Source organism: Notamacropus eugenii, chromosome 6, assembly GCF_028372415.1.
Source record: "Notamacropus eugenii isolate mMacEug1 chromosome 6, mMacEug1.pri_v2, whole genome shotgun sequence".
In the NCBI taxonomy this organism is placed as follows: domain Eukaryota; kingdom Metazoa; phylum Chordata; class Mammalia; order Diprotodontia; family Macropodidae; genus Notamacropus; species Notamacropus eugenii.
The window spans coordinates 131,750,844-131,773,193 of record NC_092877.1 but is presented as its reverse complement, the minus strand read 5'-3'; the positions used below and the strand labels follow the sequence as shown (position 1 = coordinate 131,773,193).

The 22,350-nt window shown below is 35.2% G+C and overlaps 1 pseudogene; it reads right to left on the bottom strand.

The window, feature by feature from the left end:
• Positions 1 to 18,084: 18,084 nt before the first annotated feature.
• LOC140512144 (uncharacterized) overlaps positions 18,085 to 22,350 on the bottom strand; it is a 44,644-nt pseudogene continuing 40,378 nt past the window's right edge.

Sequence of the window (22,350 nt, the reverse complement as noted above, 5' to 3'; positions counted from 1 at the left end):
CTGTTCACAATTCTAATAATGGCGCATTAAAAATTTCATTTTTTCCCACATTCCCTCCACCCTTGTTGATCATTTATCAACTGGGGAATGAATCTTATTTTTTTTTTACAATTTTTTTTCTCAGTTTTCTACATGTTTGAGTAATGAGGGCTTTATTAGAGAAACTTGCATTGATTTTTTCATTTACAGTCTTTCCTTCCAGCCTATTTATTCTATTATCTCTCTCCTTTTACCCTGCACCTCCTCAAAAGTGTTTTTCTTCTGACTACCCTCTCCCACCACTTTGCCCTCCTTTCTGTCACCCCATTACCCTTATCCCCTTTCTCTTCTACTTTCCTATAGGGTAAATAAGATAGATTTCTATATCCAATTGAGTGTGTATGATATTCTTTCTTTGAGCCAATACTGATGAGTTTTACTCACCCCTCCTTACCTTCCACCACCTTCATGTTTACTGTAAAAGCTTTTTCTTGCCTCCTCAGTGTGAAATAATTTGCCCATTCTACCTCTCCCTTTCTCTTCCTCCAAGTATATTCTTTTCCCACCCCTTAATTTTATTTTTTAATATCATCCCTTCACAGTCAACTCACATCTGTGACCTCTGTCTATACATAATCTTTCTAACTACCCGAATGGTGAGAAAGATCTTTTGAGTTACAAATATAATCTTCACATGTAGGAATGTAAACAGTTTAACCTTATTAAGTCCCTTATGATTTTCCTTTCCTGTTAACCTTGTTTCTTTTGAGTCTTGTACTTGAAAAACAAAATTTGTATTCAGCTCTGGTCCTTTCACCAGGAATGTTTGTCAACCCTCTATCTCACTAGATTTTGATATTTCCTCCTGATGGATTATGCTCAGTTTTGCTGGTTAGGTGATGCTTGATTTTAATCTTAGCTCCTTTGACCTCTCTAATATCAAGTCATGTGATCCTTTAATTTAGAAACTGCTAAATCTTGTGCTATCCTGACTGTGGCTCCATGAAATGTGAACTGTTTCTTTCTGGCTGCTTGCAGTATTTTCTCCTTGACTTGGGAACTCTGAAATTTGCTTATAATATTCCTGGGGATTTTCATTTTGGAATCTCAGGAGGTGAATGGTAGATTCTTTCAATTTCTATTTTACCCTCTGGTTATAAAATATCAGGGCAGTTTTCCTTGATAATTTCCTGAAAGATGTTGTCTAGGGTCCATTTTTGATCATGCCTTTCAAATAGTTCCATAATTTTTAAATCTTCTCTCCTGAATCTATTTTTCAGGTCAGTTCTTTCCCCCAGCAAAATATCTCACATAGGCTTCTATTTTTTTTTTTATCCTTTTGTTTTTTGTCAGTTGTTTCTCCAATGAGATATTCTACATTTTCTTCTACTTTTTCATTCTTTTGATTTTGTTTTATTGTTTCTTGATTTGTCATTAGTTTTGTTTGTCAATGGTTTTGTTTTATTGTTTCTTGATTTGTCATTAGCTTCCATTTGTTCCATTCTAATTTTTAAGAAATTCTTTTCTTCAGTGAACTTTTGGAGTCCCTTCTCCACTTGGCCAATTTTGCTTTTAAAATGTTCATCTCGTTGACTTTCTGGAACTTTTACCATTTGGTCTAGTATGTTTGTAAGTATTATTTTCTTTAGTGTTGTGTGTATGTCTCCTTTCTCAAGTTGTTGATCCATTTTTCATTTTTTCCTTGCATCATTATAATTTCTATTCCCAATTTTTCCTTTCCCTCTCTTACCTGATTTTCAAAATCCTTTGTGAATTCTTCCATTGCCTGAGATCAATTCATATTTTACTTGGAGGCTTTGAATGTAAGAGCTTTGATTGTGTTGTTTTCTTTTGAGTGTATGTTTTGATCTTCTCTGTCACCACAGTAACTTTCTTTAATTAGAAGGTCTTTCCCCCATTTTTTTCTCATTTTCCCAGCCTGTTACTTGACTTTTAACTCATTGTTAGAGAAAAGATCTCCTTCCAGGGTGGAGGCTGAACTATACCAAGGTTCAGGGGTTTTATGCAGCTGTTTTTAGAGATACTTCTAGGGACCGGTAAGTTTTCAGTTCTTTTAAGGTGTATAATCTAAGGAGAGCACTTCTGGTCTGTGTTTTTGTCTGTGAGTCAGCACAAGCACTCTTTTCTGCCCTAGAACTGTGAGGATGTTCCTCCCTCCACAGTGACTTTAAGTTCAACTATGATAGTGCTCCTCCTTGTCCTGGAACTATCACCCAGGACTGCAATCTGGATCTGAGCAAAACAACAGAGTCCTTCCTCAGTAGTTGCAAAAAGATCCCTGTAATCTCTTTCTGGTCCATTGGTTGGCCTCCTTTCTCTCTTTGGGCTAAGAGCTCTGAATTCAGTCCCTGCCACTGCTGCTGCTGATTCAATCACTCCCAAGACCTGTTTCTTGTTTGCTGTGGCTGGGGTTGCATTGTGGCAACCTGTGCTGGATTGTAGCTCTCCTCCTGCTGCAACAGACCTTTCATACCTACCTTCCAAGTTGTCTTGGATTGGAAATTTGTTTCACTCTGTCTTTTTATGGGTTCTCCTGCTTTAGAATTGGTTTAGAATCATTTCTAAAGGCATTGGGAGGGGTGATGGGGAGAGCTCAGCTAGTGTCTGCCTTTACTCTGCCATCTTGGCTCTGTTTGTTTTATATTTTTTCCAAGTGATGAAATGGGAGAGCACGTGCATATACATACAATTTAACAAACATTTAAGGCTTGATAGGACTGGCAAAGATAGTAATTAACATGGAAGATATCTACCAGAGCTAAGAGATGCCCATCTTGAAGTACACATCACATTTTACTTATTCTTGCTAACCAGAGCCTAAGCTCAGTTGTTGTTTCTATGGTGCTGGACTGTGTTCTATCAGCACGGCATAAATTCCAATGCCCTGGTGCAAAACCCCATTGCCTCACTGTAATTTCAACTCTAATCTATATCGCATATGAATGTTAATGAATCGAATTTGCAGTATAATGTATGCAGTACATTTGAACATAGTTCAATTTTCTCATCAAAATAAAGATAGTAGTGATGTAAATCTACGTGTCAGTGAGAGATGAGTGAATGTCTGCCAAATGCTGTACAAACTCTGAACTTAAAGTAATAAATATTACTTTTTACTCTCCATGTGCACACATATGTATGTGGTATCATTTTAAAACATGATGGCCCATGGGGCCTTGCACTATGGGAGCTCTTGAGTCCCACAGTAGCATTTACTGCTCCTGTTTTGCATTTATTTTTCTCTGAAGGGAGTGTGTGTGTGACAGCTGAGAAGCTTCATAGCCAGTAAATCAATTCTAAGATGTTGGCATAGCAATGACATGGAAAGCAACAACAGATTCAGAGTGGTTTGGTCATGAGACAATGGGATCCTGGAATGTAAAGAGTACTAAAATGTTGCTGGCAGTGAAAGGAGGAGTAAAAGAAAGAAACATATAGACAGTCATAGCTAGGGTGATCTAAAGAAATCAGAGTGTAACAGACATGAAAACAGAAAAAAAGGTTGCAGAAATAAAAATCATTTGTCTTCCAGAGTTATGTAACAACAGGTCCAAAATTACTCTCCAATGAATAATTAATTTAAAATACAAATTTTCCCATGTTCTACAGTGTTTAATAAAACAGATTTAGAATGTATTTCTGAAAACTGATTAGGGAAAGATTATAAATATGTCGACCATGTGAAATTTTTTAAAGACAAAATCTTATGTTTCAATATGATTTACAATACAGAATAAATTTGGCTTTACAGTAAGTAGGAAATTAAGGCAGCTTCCAATAGTTTAGGATTCTGTCGGAATATGGCACCTGCTAGAACAGGAATTCTTCACCTTTTTCTTTTACCGTAGACCCCATCGACAATCTGGTGAAACTTATGAAGCCCTTATTAGAATAATATTTTAAATGCATTAAATAAATATGTAGAACTACAAAGGAAATCTATAATGTTGAAATATGGTCATTGTATAACTTTTAAAAAATGCTCACAGTCCTCAGGTTAGCAACCCTTGTGCTGGACTAAAATTTGCTATTGAATTTTTGAAGTGTGTGTGTGTGTGTGTGTGTGTGTGTGTTTGTGCATGTGTGTATGCATGTGTGTGTGTGTGTGTGTGTGTGTGTGTGTTTGCTAGCTCAGGAGGGAGGATGAGAAAGTATGGTGAATTTCTCTGACTTTCCTAATTTCTCTGAAACTCAACTAAGATTGGTTCTTCTTTGGTAAAGAAAATTCTAATATAAGTGAAATTATATATTCTTTAAAAAATTTTTTTTTGATAATATATGGATGAGAATTTTCTTTCATAGTTATCCAGAAAATTATCTAGGTGATCTCTATTTTAACATGGTACTGTTAAATTTTCTTTTGTCAACTAGTTTGTTAAGGACATAAAGTAAAAGATTGGAGGCAGGGAGAAATGCATTCAAATTCTGTCTCAGATACCTTAGTTATCTAGCTTTCTTAATCTCATCTATAAAATGAAGATAATGAAACCTATGTCATAGAATTATTTGTGAGTTCAAATGAAATAATATATCTAAACTATTTTGGAAACCTTAAAGTGCTCTACAAATGCTATCATCATCATCGTCATCATCATCATCTTGTTTCACAAAAATTCCCAGTATATTTTTAAGATGTTTACTTTTGTCACTTCCCTAGAATCATGATCTCCTCCATCCATAAGGATTGCAACATTTTGATTGCTTATCCTCCATGATTCTTGTCAACATATACCCATAAATCACATAGTTAGAATGTGTTGATGGCTTTGCTTTAGTTACTTTCATAAGTAATGAACCATTTTAGTGCTGGTCAGTTGTCTTGAAATGTTGTTGCATGACTGGCACAGATGCTTCCGAAATGAATACTCAACCATGATGATGGGTTTTGTGCCACTAAAGACACAGAGATATGTTTGCACTGTATTATGCTACAGATAACTGAAACTATGCATATTTACATTTCTAATGGAGTTTAAGTCACTTGAAATTCTGATTCTGTGAGATAATGGTGCTTTATGATCCAAAATCCTAGGGCATCCCTGAGAGAATAAAGGTGTGAAAGGTATGACGATGATTTGCACCAAGTTCCTTGAGGTTATAGACATCATCTCAAAATCTGCCCTCCCTCATTGCCCTGTTAAGTATCCATCTGCCATTTCTGTCTGAGATAGGTGCCATCTTTGAGTAACTCAATAGGATGTTAATTTAGCTATGTACCACAGCATGGACCATTGGAACTCTTCATCCACTCCCCCATCATTCATGGGGATAGGGAGACCTATTAGAAATAGTGTATCAAATTAATGAAGTACAATAGTATTTGGGGCCCTAATATCATCAACAGTATAGGAATCTGTCTTCTATGTCAACAATATAACCTTTATAACACTAGTGAAGGTCATTGGTATGTCAGTGTTATATTAATCTTGATAACTTTTGGACAACTCAAACTAGATGTTCTAGAAAACATCTTAAACTCAAAACATCAAACATATTATTTTCCTTCCCTTTACTCCCATTTTCATAACTTAATCATTTCTACTAGACTCTTCACTCTCCTATATATTCATGAGCAATTTCTTGCCAAATCTTGACATTTCTAACTTTTTAATGTATAACATTCAACCTTTTTTTTTTTTCTGCACTCTCTGTATACTCTAGTCCAACCAGTTGTTAACCCCCCCTCCCATATATCTGATCGTTTGATGTCCACTATGCAATCAAATTATTGGCTATTGTCACTGGGATAAAATCTAAATTCCTGTTTAAATTTCAAATCCCTATACAATTTGGCTCCAAAGTCTTTCCAGCTTCTTTGGATAGTTTTGCCTTTCTGGCATGCTAAAATTCAGAAAATCTGCCTTTTTCACTGTTCCTCATATATGACACAGCCTCCATCTTTGTGCCTTTGCATTGGCCATTCCACATGGCGAGAATGACCTTACTTTTTGTTTCTGCCCTATAAAGTTACTCTCTTCCTTTAATAAGTAGCTTAAAGACCATCTTCTGCATAAAACTGTATCATGATCACCTGAAATTGTATTTCCCTTTGTATTTGAATTTATCAATACAAAGTGTTCCTATTTACTACAAGATGCCTCTATTTAGTACACATTTGCTCCATTAGAAGTTAAGCTCCTTGAGACTGAGAACTGTTTCTTTCTTCCTACTTGAATATCAAGATATCCTCTTATTTATAATAGAAACTTCCAGGTCATTGTGATCTTGTCTCTGCCTCCTTGATACTTGAATTGCTTCTTTGTGGACCTTTGTAGCATTTTTTTCCCCTTTGAAATGAAATGTTTGGATTTGGACTGTGGAGTTCCTTGGATGTATCTTTTTGAAATTTCTTTCAGGAGATAGGTAGAATCATTTCATTTTCCCTTTGCCTTATGCTTGTAATGAATTTAGTAGTTTTAATTCATACATTCTTGAAATATAGATTCTAGGCTTTTTTATGATTTTCAGGGAATCCAATGATTCTTAAATAATCTTAACCTATTTTATTGATCATTAATTTCTGATATGGGAGATATCACATTTTTCCTATTTTTTCAGACATTTGCTTTTGATTTAATTTTTATTTCTGTCTCATGCAGTCATTGATTTCTGTTTGATCTCTCATAGTTTTCATGGAGTTCATTACTTCAGTAACATTTCCCACTTTCTGCTTAAGTGATTTATTATCCTTCCAGTTATTTTCTTTCAGAATTTTTAGTTCCTTTTTAATGCTTGCTTTATTTCATCTAAATATTCATGTAGTAGTCATGCAAAGGGTAGGAAACATTTTTTTTTTCCTCTCAAGTCTCTGCTTGCATTTGTTATAGTATTATTCTCCCCTGACTCTAGACTCTTAAATTTGCATCATACATATTTCTTCAGTCTGACTGGGAAACTGAAGATTTCTTTGTATATTGTGGCATTGGCATTATTTGCACCCAGATTTCTTTCTCTGATATCTTTTATTTCATTTCTTGAATGGAAGAAAATATATGATTTCTCTATTTTTTTGATTAATTCGGTCTGGTGACATGATTTGTAGGTAAGTATCCCATCTGCCTTTGCTATAGCAACCATCTTAGTTATAAATTCCCCTTTCTTTTCAATGAAAGGAAGGTGATATTTTTCATCATCTCTTACCCTGGAGACAAAAGTGAATAGGATAACTGATGAATTCCTCAATTAATAACTCTATTGAAGGCTAATTATGTGCCAAGAGCACTGCTAGTTGCGAATGCAAAAACAATCAAACAAACAAGGAAAACCTATTCACTCTCAAGGACCTTTTATTCCAAAAATTTCTGGGAAAAATACAGAGCAAATTGGCAGAAACTAAGTATAGACAAACATCACACTGCATACCAAAAAAGTCAAAATGGGTACATGATTTACACAGAAAGAGTGATATCATAAGCAAATTAGGGAAGCAATAAAAAATTTTGCCTGTCAGATCTATGAATAAGGGAAGAATTTTGACCAAGCATGAGATAGAGTGGACTGTGGGAAATAAAATGGATAATTTTGATGCATTAAGTTAAAAACTTGTTGCACAAGCAAAACCAATGCAGCCAAGATAAGAAAGAAAACTGAGAATTGGGGAAAAAGTATAGCAAGTTTGTCTAATAAAAGCCTCATTTCACATATATTTGAACTTAGTCAAATTTATAAAGGTACAATTCTTTCCCTAATTAATAAATGGTCAAAAGGTATGAATAGGCAATTTTCAGAAGAAGAAATCCTAATCATGTAAAAATGCTCTAAAACTCTGCTGTTAGGACACAACTCTACTGTTAAGACATAACTCTGCTACACCCCCTCACAACTGCCAGAATGACTAACATGACAGAAAAGGAAAACAACAAATAATGAAGAAGAGATAGAAAAATTGGTGCATTTATGCACTGTTGGTGGAGTTATGAAGTGGTCCCAATCGTTGTGAAAAAGAGTTTGGAACTATGACTAAAGGCCTATGAATCTAAATGCTTTTTCACTCAGCAATTCCACTAGTAGGTCTGTACCCTAGAGAGATCAAAGTAAGTAGGGGAAAAGGACTTCTATACACAGAAGTATTTGCATAAATAAAACTAAGGAAGCAAAAATTAGAAGCAAACTAGGAAAATGAGAAAAAAAATAAATTGTTTCTCATTTCTCAAATATATAAGGAACTGAGACAAATTTGTAAAAAATAATAACTATTTGACCAAGATATGGCTTATGATTGTTATGGGATAATATTATACTATAAGAAATGAAGATTAGTATGGTTTTAGAGAAAAAAAAACCTAGGAAGACATGAACTTATGTCAAGTGAAATGAGGAGAACCAGGAGAACATTGCACATGGTAACAACAATATTGTAAGGATGATCCGTGGTGAAAGACTTTACTACTCTTATCAATACAATGATGCCAGACAATTCCAAATGACTTTTGAGAAATGCTCTCTACCTCTACAACACTGATGAATTATGATCTCAGATTTAAGCATGATATTTCAACCTGCTTTGTTCCTTTTCCTTTTTGTTCATCATTACTGATATGGAAATATTTGTGAGCTTTCACCATGGCATTACCTGTCTTCTCAGTGTATGAGGGAAGGACAGAAGCAAAGGAGAGAATTTGGAAATATTTTAAAAGATTATTATTAAAAAGTAATTAACTAATTCTACCTTTAGGTAGAATGTTATATTCTATTGGGAGAGGGACACGGCATATATATATATATATATATATATATATATATATATATATATATATATATATATATATATATATATACATGCCTATATGTACATGCCAGTACATATATACTACAAAATAAAAACAAAGCAATAAAATACGAAGTAATTACAGAGGGAGAGAGGACATTAGCAGTTGGAGCTATTTAGAAAAATATTATTTTTTAAAATGTTGCAGGAAGCATGATATTCTGTGAGTCAGAGTTGAGAAAAAAAAGAATGTATTCCGGGAATGGGGAGCAGTGAATTCAATCATGAGCGATAAAATGTTGCTTGTAAGGAAAAGAAAAAAAAAAAAGAGTCAATTAGTCTAGACTTTAGAGTACACAAATATAATTACACTATATTTTCCCTTCTATTTTCTTTCTTATTTACATTATTGTTACCACTGCTTGTAAAATTTTACTAGCTCTACTTATTTCATCCTTTAATTCAAATACATATCTCTGTGTTTCTTTGAATTTCTTATATTTATAGCTAAAGTCATTTCTGAATATCTAAAATTTGAAAAGTACCACCTACCATGTCAGTTTTGTTTTTTTAATCTACAGAAAATTTATTATTTTAAACCATATGTCATTTAGAAGAGTCATATAAATAAATTGATTAAAATTTGGATCCAAGTCAGTAATACATACAACTTGGTAGTTTTTATCATTTTTGTCATTATGCCCTCCCCTTACAGTTAAGATATGTTTGTTACATGTTGAAGAAAGGCTTTCCTGACAAAGACTTCAATCATGCAGAAAGCTGTTTCCAAATTTCCATAAAACAAAACAGATACCATTTACATGACAAATTACTACCAGACACAAATCATAGCTGACTCCCCAAATGCTTGATTCTGTTATCACTGATTTGTCCTTCAGTTTTCAGCAGAATGAAAATGAATTACTTACAACTAATTGTGCCAGGAAAACAAAGCTAATTTACTTCTACTGCCAATGAAAAGAAAGAAAAGGGGAAAAAATGGGAGCTTATAAGCCAACAGATGTGAGTGTGAATCATAAAAATGAGAAAATATCATTAATGGTACTATTCCAAATAATTTGGTTTTTTATTCTTAAATAAATTTGCTTTTGATTATTCATTTAAATTAAATACTTAAATACTCATTATGTAGAAGGTTTCATAATTGGCCTAGATATGGGGCATATAAAAATAAAAACTGAAACCACTCTCAAGGAACGTAAGTTCTTTTGGATATTCTATTGAATATTCTATTGGATACTCTATTGGATAGATTCAATATTTACCCAGTTTTGAAATATTATGTGTACATACATGTATAATGTACACATATATATATAATATCTATCTATTATCTTTTTACCTGTCTATATATCACCTCTTTATCTACAAAACACTGAAAAGAGTTTCAAGAGTAAAGATAGCAAATGAGGGAGGAAATGAAGGAAAGAAACAGACCAGGCACTGTGCAAAGTGCTTTACAAATATGAACTCATTTGAGACAGAAGAAGACTGGGAACAGACTAGTTGAATAATACTTAAATTGAGATCTGGATAAAGCTAGAAATTCTCTGAGGTGCAGGTGAGGAGGACATACTTTCTATATATGAGGGGTCGATTATGCAAAAGAAAGAAAAAGTCCTAAAGATTTTTCCAAAACGAGAAAAATGAAAAAAAAATCAATTGGGATACGTCATATCAACAAGTAAATTGTAAATACTAGATTCTGTTGGCAATGTCTAAATATAACTTTGAGGTATCATTGTAAATGCAAAAATGTATTCAGGACACAATAAATCACTACACAGATGATAAAGTGTGAAAAATCCAGATGCCTTTCACTGAGAAAATATATGTGAATTTTTCTGCTGAGAATCTCTGTTAGCTCTAGCAAAGGCCTCTTTATCAACTCTGTTAAGCAGGAAAATGGTGTTCTCTTATCTCAGAAGAATAGTTCTGAGGATCTCCAAAGTGTTATAGATACAGTCTGGGCTACTTGAAATGGGACGATTCTTAATTGGCCACCTGGAAGCTAACTCTTTCCAGCAGCACACCTGCTCAGAAGTGTGAGTCACACAGAGCACATTAAGCCTACGTTTCAAAATCTGCATAGAAAAGGTGATGATTTGCATCTATAAAACCCTATGTGTCTTTGGTACTGATTGCATCTGAAATCATTTTAAAACCTATACAAGCTAATGCACTCCCAATGCTCTGAGTGTGAATGGAAGCTCTAAAATTTGAACCTCAAATGGCCCTGAATAAGACATTTCCCTCTGAAGAATGCTTGTGAATGCTTCGTAGCTTACTTCTCCTTCTCTGTCTTTATGATAATGTATGCTTCTCCCATGCTTCTGCTTTTTTTGGTTTGGTTTTGTTTTTTCCTTGTAGTCAACAGTCATCGGGGCTGTCAGTTTTATGCAGGGAAGGAAAGAAGGGAGAGAGGAAAGGGAAAGAACCATATAATTTTAGAGTTAGATGTTCTCATTTTTTATATATTCATAATCTGCATCAAAATATGCCTATATTATCTATCCCTTCTCTCTTTCTCTTCCTCTTCAGGTGTCATATATTAAAGAACAGGAAAAAAAAAAACTCCCTCCTTTCTCCTTTCCTGTGCTTATAGGTCTGTTTTATTATATTATGGGGATTTTCTAGTCTTGTGAACAGCACTGAAACAAAACAGATTGATAATATCTGCTCTAATAAATTTAATTCAGAATTACACACAGATACACAAGCATAAAAATACATATTTAAGTACATACATTCAGTGTAGCACATAAAAGTTGTACATAAAAATTGTGAACATTATTTTCTAATTGTAACAGAAGAATCATTGGGTTATGCCACTCAAATGCATGATTATTCCAACTCATTCTAAAGACTACATTCATATTCATTTTTCTTTAGCAGAGATCTGACTGTATAACTCCCTTACTCAGTACTAGCTTTTTATTGTCATGGTCTCTAGGACAAAATACAAATTTCTCTATTTAACTTTTAAACTGCTTTACAGTCTGGTCACATTCTATTTTTACTTCACTGGACACCACTCCCCTTCTCACACATTGAGATACAGACAAAATGACCTCCTCTTTGATTCTTACTGAAGACTCTTGCATTTGGGGATCAGCTGTAAGATCAGCATGGCTCATCTGTTCTTTCTGTCTTAAGAAAGCTAAGGAGGAGATGATATCTCTCCACATTAGGGATGCTTGGGGAGGTTTACCAAATAATTGCCATGATATTTAAAAGTGATTTGGAGAGGGAAAATTATGTACTGCATGTAGACATTCTGTGACTGGTTCTGGCCATCTGATTGGTTGGTTGGTTGTTGTCCTTTGTTCTCAAAGAGGACCAAAACAGCATCACTATGTTAGAGTAATAATGTGTCTGATCAGACCAACATGAGTTCAGAATGCTCTATCACAGCTCAGGCAGAAATCGTCCATGAGAACAATTAGGGTGGATTCTCTAAATTTGCACATCTTGAGTTCCTCACTTGTTGAAGAGTAGTCTTTGTTTATAGGGAGATTCACAAAGATTCCATAACTTTGACTCTAGTCTCTTGGTTTCATTTGATTCTAGGGTATTTGAGAGACTACTTAGGATTCCACTGAAGGAAGTGGTGCTTCTGACTTTTGGAGAAAGAGTCATAGAAATCCATAGGAGTCAGGATCCCCATAAGGTTTTACAGATAGTGCAACAGTCTTTTTTTAAATTAAATTATTTTATTTATTTTCTGTGTTCAATCATCACTGTCATATATCTTAGATGCTTTCCTTTCCCTCCTCCTCAATTCCCCCTCTCTCCCTACTCCCTCCCTGAGACAGCATACAATCTTTTATAGGTTCTACAAGTACTTTCCTATGAAATACATGTTGCATAGAACTAAAATGAATGAGAGAAACCATAAAATAAAACAAAACATAGTACAAAAGAAAATGGTCTCTTTCTATCTGTGGTCCAATTTCATAATTCTTTCTCTGGATGTGGAAGGCATTTTGCCTCGAGCCCATTGGAAATTTTTTAAATCCATGCATTTCAATGAAGTAATAAGTCTACCAGAAAAATTCCTCCCACACTGTAGTTGTTGCTGTGTACAAAGTTCTCCTGGTTCTGCTCCTTTCATTCAACATCAGTTCATGTAAGTCTTTCCAGGCCTCTCTGAAGTTTTCCTGTTTCTCATAGTACAATAGTATTCTATTGCTTTCACATACCACAACTTGTTCAGCCATTCCCCAACTGATGGGCACCTTCTTGATTTCCAGCTTTTGACCACCACAAAAAGAACTGCTATAAATATTTTTGTACATGTGGGAACTTTTCTCATTTCTATGATTTCTTTGGGATAGAGTCCCAGAAGAGATATTGCTGGGTCAAAGGGTATGCACATTTTTGTAGCTCTTTGGGCATAGTTCCAAATTGCTCTCCAGAATGGTTGGATCAGCTCACAGCTCCACCAACAACGAATTAGCGTTCCAACTCTCCCACATCTTCCCCAACATTTATCATCTTCCTGTTCTGTCATGTTAGCCAATCTGATAGATGTGATGTGGTACCTCAGAGTTGTTTTGATTTGAAACTCTCTAATCAATAGTGATTTAGAACATTTTTTTAATATGGCTATAGATAGCTTTAATTTCTTCCTCTGAAAATTCCCTCTTCATATCCTTTGACTATTTATCAATTGGGGAATGACTTGTATTCTTGTACACTTGACTCAGTTCTCCATATATTTTAGAAATGAGGCCTTTATCACAGATACCAGTTGCAAAAATTCTTTCCTAGTTTTCTGCTTACCTCCTAATCTTGGTTGTATTGGGTTTGTTTGTGGAAGAACTTTTCAATTTAATGTAATCAAAATTATCCATTTTGCACTTCATAAAGTTCTCTATCTCTTGTTGGGTCATAAATTTCTCCATTCTCCATAAATATGACAAATATATTCTTCCTTGCTCCCCTAATTTGTTCATGGTATCAATGTTTATACCTAAATCATGTATCCATTTGGACTTTATTCTTGTGTACAGTGTCATGCATTGGTCTATGCCCAGTTTCCACCACACTGTTATCCAGTTTTCCCAGCAATTTTTGTCAGACAGTGAGTTCTTATCCAACAGTGCAACATTCTTGACCCGAGGAACAAGTGGCAATCATCTGGAATAACACTGGTAACACAGTTCAGCAGAAACTGGCAGCAAAATCACTTTTGGACCTTCACTCCTTCCCACACGAGGGTGAGGTGTGTATATAAGTGTGTGTGTGTGTGTGTGTGTGTGTGTGTGTGTGTTGTGTGGTGGGAGCATTTCCTGAGATTTTGAGGAAAAAAACAAAACAAACATCAAAAAACCACTCTTATGATTGTTCTTGATTTATCTTTGAAATAACCACCCCTTTGTAAAACCTAATCTAGTATTAAATAATTAAATAAAACTAGAGTGCTAGTCATTGTGCCCCTAAAATTTGGAGAACATAGCTGGTGGAGGCTCAAAGCTATGACAGCAGAAAAAGAAGCTATGGCAATACCATTACCACAGAGTAGTCTAGAACACTTAGGGGGACATAAAACAACCCTGACCCTAAGAAACTGGAATCAGAGCAGACATCTTATATATTTCATTTCCCACCTCAGTGTGTTTTCACTGAGGCTGATCTCCATCCTTGAAACACAATCTTCTCTTTCCTTCAACATCTTAGAGTCCTTTACTTCTTTTAATATACAGTTTAGGCAACATCTTCTGCAGGATGCCTTTTCTGATTCCTTTAGCATCCAGGATTTATCATTCTTCAGTATTTTGTATTCAAATGTTGTTTTTCCATTTTTCAGTCATGTGTGACTCTTAGTTACCCCATGTGGATTTTTCTTGGCAAAGATACTGGAGTGGTTTGCACTTTCCTTTTCCAGCTCATTTTACAGATGAGGAAATGAGGCAAACAGTATTAAGTGACTTGTCCAGGGTCACATAGCTAATAAATTTCAGAGGCAGAATTTGACTTCAGAAAAATGAGTCTTTCTGACTACGCTCAGCACTCAATCCACCGTACTACTTAGCTGCCCCTTGTGTTGAAATGCTTTGTATTTATTGGTAATTCATTCCTTTTTTAAATTATTCATTCATTAAGTATGCCTATCAACCCAAATCTCTCAAGACTCTCAGTGAAAGCCCAATAAAAGGTTCCAGCCTAAGCCTCACTTGGTCGTTGTTTTTCTGGACAGATACAAATCTTGAGTATCTTTCCCTACCAGTTTGATTTTCTTTTCTTTGTCTCTTCCTTCTTTCCTTTGTTTTTGTTTTTTGCCTTTGTCTTGAAATCACTGAACACGTGCTTCCTCAAACCCACTGAGACCTAAGACAAACTTAAAAAGCCAAGGTGTCCCACTGCATTTGGGGTCATCTCCAGTAGACTTGACCTATGTCTTGCCAGTGGACTAGAATAACCCCAGAAGAGAGAGTGAGGCTGATGACTTTGCACAGTCCTGCCTCCCTTAAATTCAATTTACTTCCAAGTCAAGACATCACCCTCCTGATGCCAGTGGTCCTCTTTGATAATGAAGGACAAGTGAGAAGTAAGCGTATAAACTTGTCTCTCCTGTTAAAATATAAGCCTCTTACAAGTTGGCATGGTCCAACAATTTTTGCTTGCATGCATATTGATGAGCACATAAGAGACTCTTAATGCATGATTGTTGATATCTTGTACTCTTAAATGACCTTACCAAACAAACAAAAATGAAGAGTAGCATATTTGTCTAATTTAAATTGGGATCTACAGACATTCAACTGTTGAAAATTACTAATACTTTCTCCTTTACTATTTTATTTCTTTTTATTTTGGTCATGATATTTTTGAATGTATAAGGAAAACAAATATTCAAAAAAGGAAAAAATCATGACTACCTTGCCAACAACAGCAGGAGTAAAAGAAAGCTTGTACTTGCTTTTCTATTTCCAAGAAAGTTAAAAAAAAAAGGAAATGTTTTCATGCTCCCACTTATATTTTCCTGCAATTTGAATTTGTCCATGGAACAGCTTGTCCCCAAATTATTTTAAGGCTTCCTCCAAAAACACTTGATTAGGTTATGATTGATGTCTGTCCAATGAATGAGTGCATATACTGGCAGCCTCTAGAAATGTACTCTACCTTCCTATGCCTAGGGACCACTGTATTTGCAGCTTTCTGTGAACACTAAAGGATAACCAAATGATTGTACTCTGGAGATTTCAATGAATTAAATGAAAATTTTAAGGGATTGCTTACAAAGTTCATTTTAATTCTTTTCAAACATTTGAAAATTTCCCTTCCTTACCAAAAGGAAGTTTTTGTTATTGTTTTGTTATGTTACAAGTTGGTATTCAAAACTGAAATAATTATAATCATTAAAAAGTAATAAAAAAAACTGTATTTCTAATCTGAGAACCTTCAGAAATTTGTCTTGAAACTCAATGTTGTGATTTATGAATTCACTTTAAAAAAAACATTATAATCTATCTGTTTTCACCTTTAAGAAAAAAAAATTAAAGAAAAAAATTTGATTTACACATATAGCAGGTTAAACCAGGGATGAGGAAACTGTGGTCTCAAGGCCACGTGTGACCCCCTAGGACCTCAAGTGTAACCCTTTGAATTCAGTTTCTTAGAACCAACCCTCAATATATGGATATGTTCTGTAAAACTTGGACTCAGTGAAGAGGCTGCACTCAAGAACCTAGAAGGCCAAATATGGTCTTGAGGCCACAGATTCCCCATCCCTGGTATAAATGATCTTCATAGGTTTTATATTTTATAGAACTCTAAATAAGGTTTGTAAGGTGCCTTATGTATGGTGTATCATTTGGTCTCACAACAGCCATGAGAAATAGTTACTGGTATTATTTTCATTCTACAGATGGATAAACTAAGTTTGAAACTTCTCTAGGGCCTAGTTATTTAAATAGTTAAGATAGATTTTTTTAAAACAATTTTAACATTCTTTATTTATACAAACCGTTATATTTCCTCCCTCCAAATGAGATTCTTCCTTCATTTGTCAACAAACTTATAATTCATTCATGAATCAATGGTGGCAGACTACATTTTTTTACCTGTCATACTCCACAGACTAAAAAAAAAATTTAGGTTGATTAGGGGGAGAAGTTGGCAAGAACTGTTTCTTCCAGTTCTCAAGGTAACTCTTAAGAGAGGGACTAAATGTCGTCAATGTGCTTCCAACCTTCAGAAATAACCACTTAACTTGAAGACAAAAGCACTTGGGAGTGAATGGAAGAGGAGCCTAACAAAAGATGAAGGCCCCATCAAAAACACTTTAGAAAAGTGATTTGCTAGAATTACTATTTCCATGAAGAATTATTCCATCAAGCTATCTTTAAAAGACAACAGTTAATACTCTGAGATTGGAAGAAAACCTTACATTTTAAAAATTAATTTATATTGAAGAGCATGAGTTGGTAAAGCAAAGAACAATCTAGAGAGAGTAACTGTGTAGTACCTGGAAGAAATGAATTTTGGAGTTTGTCATTTGTTAAATTAAAAAGCTAAGTGCTGAAAGGATGAGACACCTGTGAGGTTCATTACAAAACCAAAAATAAAGGGACTATATACAAAAAAAGGTTTGTTTTCAAACTTTTGTTTGGTAGGCAGGGGAAGGGGAAGAGAATGTTGAGGTGAAATACTTACTTTACATTAGACCCAACTCTATAGTGACATAGTCAAGTGTAAACTTCAGAACTTATACAAAGTGCTAATTAGGGTGTTTCAAATAAGGACCAAGCTCCAAGCTCAACAAGAGTCTAGGTGAAGGAAACCTCAGGAAAAGAAGAGTGCAAACCAAAGAAAGCAGAACCTTGCTGAAAGTTACTTTGAAATTGATGAGAGTTGCATTCTTTGCCCCAGACGTTTTTGGATAGTCCCCTAAATCCAGAGTGTGTGGACTACTCTTTCAATGGGCTATAGTGAATTTACCACATTTCAGAGTTCAGCCCTCTCCAGTTTTCAGTTGCCCCTACAACCCCTAAATAATAGTTAGTATGAAATTTGGGTCATAAAACAGGAAGTGAAATATATGAATCTTCTACATTTTTTCCCATAAAAATTGATTAAATGGTAGTTCATAACTTACCTTTTCTAAAGGTCACAATTTATGGATTATATGACATTGGAAAGGTCTCATTCGGAAAATCTCTGGTTTTACTTTTACTTTTCAAGAAGTATTTATTTTTTTCTTTTACTTTTACTTTTCAAGAAGTATTCTCAGGTCCTCATATATAAACACCCTAAGCAGTGAGAGAAAAGGCCACCGAAAAATTCAATGTCAAACAGTGCAATGGAGTAAAAGTTTCTTATCATCTGACTTCACATTCTCTCCATGAAGCTCAACTGTCATCCTCTTCATCATTCTGCTCCTCCTCATCCATTCTTTCATCATGTCCATCATTTTCATCTTCCCTGCTCTTGTCTTGCTCCTCAGAATCCATTCTTTCAACCTTATCTTTTTTTTTTTTTTTTTACTCTGAAGCTTCCTTCTTACCTTTCTATTCATGCCTATATGTATCTATCTAGAGCTTCTTTCAAAGGGGAAATGAATCACTGAAATCCCATCTCTTCCATTGGTGATAGTGTATCACCAGCATTTGAAGTCTCCCATTTTCCTTCCATCGGCAGTTGTTTGCACAGGACATGACCCACAACACAAACACGTACCACCCTGACAGATGGTACTCTGGGCCTTTTTGGACCTGTTGAGGGGGTCAGAGAGAGCTTCCTTGATGAACCTGGTGGTAACTGCTTTGGGAAAGTTCAGCCCCTCGGGCCTTTCCTCCACGGCCTCCTCGGAGAGCAGCAGGCTACTACCGCCAGCCTCCGAGACAAGGGTGTAGTTGGACTGCAGACCTAAGTCAGCTGTATTTTCAGCCAGAAAGCCTCCTGGGTCTGTACTTCCCACCCCTGACCATGCGCTCTGCCTGTGCTTCTGTTCATACACCACCCCCTCCCCTCATCAACATGTTCCACCTAAAAGAATTTTAACTCCATCTTTCTTGACTCTTAAGTTTAGCACATTACTCATTCACCATAAACTTGCCTAGCCAACATTTTCTCTTTACTTTAAAAAAGAATCAATAGCATTCATCTTATATGAATTCTAATTTGAATGACAATTTTACAAGAAGTGCAATTATTGATCATGACAAGTATTACAATTTCTAAATGCAAAGGAAGGAGCTCAGTGGGATAATAAACTAAAAAATAAAGCAACCTCTGGATAGGTGTCCAAGACTTGTTCATACTAAGTGTCTCTTCCATGTTTCTCATAGAAAAAAGCAGGTAGAAATGACCTCTTTTACAACCCTCATCCTTAAAAACAGACAAAAGCACTGATTACAAAGTGAAAACTCCACACAGTTTAGGATTTCATTGTGTTTCATTTTGATTTTCATTTTCTTGTGTGTTTTTAAATATAAATTATGCTTTATAAATATGGAAAGGGAGATTCTTCCATGTGTGAAAGTAAGCCCAATACTTTTGAATCTGTTGTTGTTAGGTTAATTCAAAGAGCACCATATTTACTGTGCAGTGATAATAATAACGACAAGTACATACACATACACACTATACATTTATTTATTGAGGCATAATATAATTCTAAGGTTTGGGAATCAGTTTACAGATATTATATCATTTTATTTTCACAACAATCCAATGATTTAGGTGATATTATTATCCCCTTTCACAGATGAAGCTGAGGCAGAAAGAATTTAAGTAATTTGTCCAGAGTCATACAACTTGTAAGTAATTATTAAAGTAAATCAGAATATTTTGTACTTTATTTTGGAGAAAATTATTTGAAGATTCATAGAAAGATAATTAATTAATACCCTACTTCAAGACTCTTTTGGGAGCTATGAAGATTCTTGTAGACCTAGATCCAGAAAGGGCCTCAGCTGTTATGTTATCCAACCTCCTTCCCCTATTTTATAGATCTGGTAAGTTGGGTAAAGAGACACTAAGTGACATGTATTATATAATGATAATGATAGTCATCAGAGTCAGAATTTAAACCCAGATACTCTGGATCTGGACTAAATCTACTATATCTTAAAGCCTCCTACAGGGCACTATTTTCTTCTTGACTTGGGAGCTCTGGAATCTGACTATAATATTTCTGGGAGTTTTCATTTTGATCTCTTGCAAAAGGTAATTGGATTTTTTCAATTTCTATTTCATCCACTGGTTCTAGAATATCAGGGCAGTTTTCCTTCACAATTTCTTGAGAGATGATGTCTAGACTCCCTTTGTATTATTATTTAATTATGGCTTTCAGGAACTTCAATAATTTTTAAATTATCTCCCCTGGATCAATTTTCCAGGTCACTTGTTTTTTCAATGGGGCATTTCACAGTTTTTAATTTTTGATCTTTTTTGTTTTTTTCTTGGTTTTTCATAAAACCATTAAGCTTCTATTTTCTCCATTCTAATTTTTAAGGAATAATTTTCATCAGTGAACTTTTGTACCTCTTTTACCATTTGGCCTATCCTGTTTTCTTAAGGTGTTATTGTCTTCAGTATTTTTTGTGTCTCTTTTACCAAGTTGTTGACTCATTTTCATGATTTTCTTCCATCAATTTCATTTCTCTTCCCAATTTTTCCTCTATGCCCCTTACTTGATTTTCAAAATCCTTTTTGAACTTTTCCATGCCCTGAGATCAATTCATATTTTTCTTCGAGGCTTTGGATATAGGAACTTTGACTTTGTTATCTTCTTTTGAATGTGTGTTTTGATCTTTCTTATCACCTTACTAACATATTCCTAGCTTATTATATGACTTTTAACTCATTGTTAAAATAGGGCTCTGCTTCCACGGTGGATGGTGCACTATCCCAAGCTTCAGGGGTTTTATGTAGCTGTCTTCAGAGACAATTCTAGGGACCTTTAAGTTTTCAGCTCTTCCAAGGTGGTATGATCTAAGAAGAGGTATTTACTCCTTTTCTGCCCTGTGTTCTGGTCTGTGAGTGACCACAAGCACTCTTTTTTGCCTTGGAACTGTGAGACTAGTCTTCACATAATTGTGGAATCAAACTCTGGTGTGCTAGTGGTTTTCCTTATCCTGCAACTGCCATACAGGGCTGCAACCAAGATCTGAATATAGGCAAAGCAACAAAATCCTGCCTCACTGCTAGCAAAGAGAACCCTGCAATCTCCTTCTGATCAGTTCTTTGACCCTTTATTTCCTCTGGACTCAGAGCTCCTGAAGTATTCGTGGCTGCTGCTACTCATTCAGTGACTTCCAAAACGTGCTGCTGGTTTGCTTGGGACCAGGATTGTCCTGATGTGGCCAGCTTTTTGTGGCTTGTGCTTTTCGTGGGTCCTGCTGCTTTAGAATTTGTTAAGTATCATTATTTAAGGGTATTAGGAGGGGTTAGGAAAAGATCTCAGGCAAGTCCCTGCCTTTACTCTGCCATCTTGGCTTTACCTCTCATGATAACTTCATGAAAAAGCAAGTTATACATAATATATTTGAAGTTTCATGTAAAATCATCATTTTCATCATATTCTGCTATTATGTAATGCTTATCTTCTTTCTTAAGTTCATAATAAAAAAATTTAAAAACAACAAACAAAAAGAGAATACTAATAAAACCTGTATTTTTTTGTCTGTGTGTTCCTCCTTCATTGCCAAAGAAGACCAGGCCATCAGAGAAGTGATGACATGACTTGCACTTGACTTTGTTTTGAGTGAGAGAGGGCTGTGCAAGTTACCAATCTCACTTCTTTTCCAGAGGTATCTGAATCCAGTGACCAGATATTCATCAGGATGACTGGAGATGATGCAGAATGAGGCAACTGGGGTTAAGTGACTTGCCCAATGTCACACAGCTAGTGAGTGTCAAGTGTCGGAGGTGAGATTGGAACTCAGGTCCTCCTGACTCCTGCAGTGGTGCCCTATCCACTGTACCACCTAGCTGCCCAGAGCTTTAAATAACATATTCTGCGTGCACAAAGTGGGGTCTCTGTTCTGGCTAGGATGAAGCACAGGGATACATTAGTCTAGGAATGTGAGACAAGTGTTTCATTAAGCTTAGACCTGAGTATTACAAAAGGATGAAACAGTATTCTGGAATTACTTTCTGAATTACAGCAGAGTAGAATCCAACAATGATGTCTGCTTTGCACTTGAAATCAATTGGCAGGACCAAAGCTATGTAGAAACTGAGTAAAGTTTTGACCCTGTTCTCTTCCCACTCAGAAACTTTTGTAGTATAATGGTGGCTACATTCCTGAGCTTTTGATTAAAAATTTATATCTTTGTTATCGCTATTATATTGAACTAATCGATGGAGATGATAATTTAAAACAGCCATCTTTTCCAGACAAAATATATGGTGTTATCCATTAGTAAAAGCAAATATGATGTTAAATAAAACTAGGGTGCTAATCACTGACCCCCTAAAGTGAGGAAAACATGTTCAGTAGAGTCTTGAGCTGATTTCAGAGAAGAGAGAGTCATCAGTCCTTTCAGAGCATATTAGAACCCTGAGTATGGTGAAATGTGACAGATCTGGCCTTAAAAAAGTCTAGTCAGAGTCATCTGTGTCACATATTGGGTCTCCTCTTGGATAAAATCAAGTCTTTCACATATTTG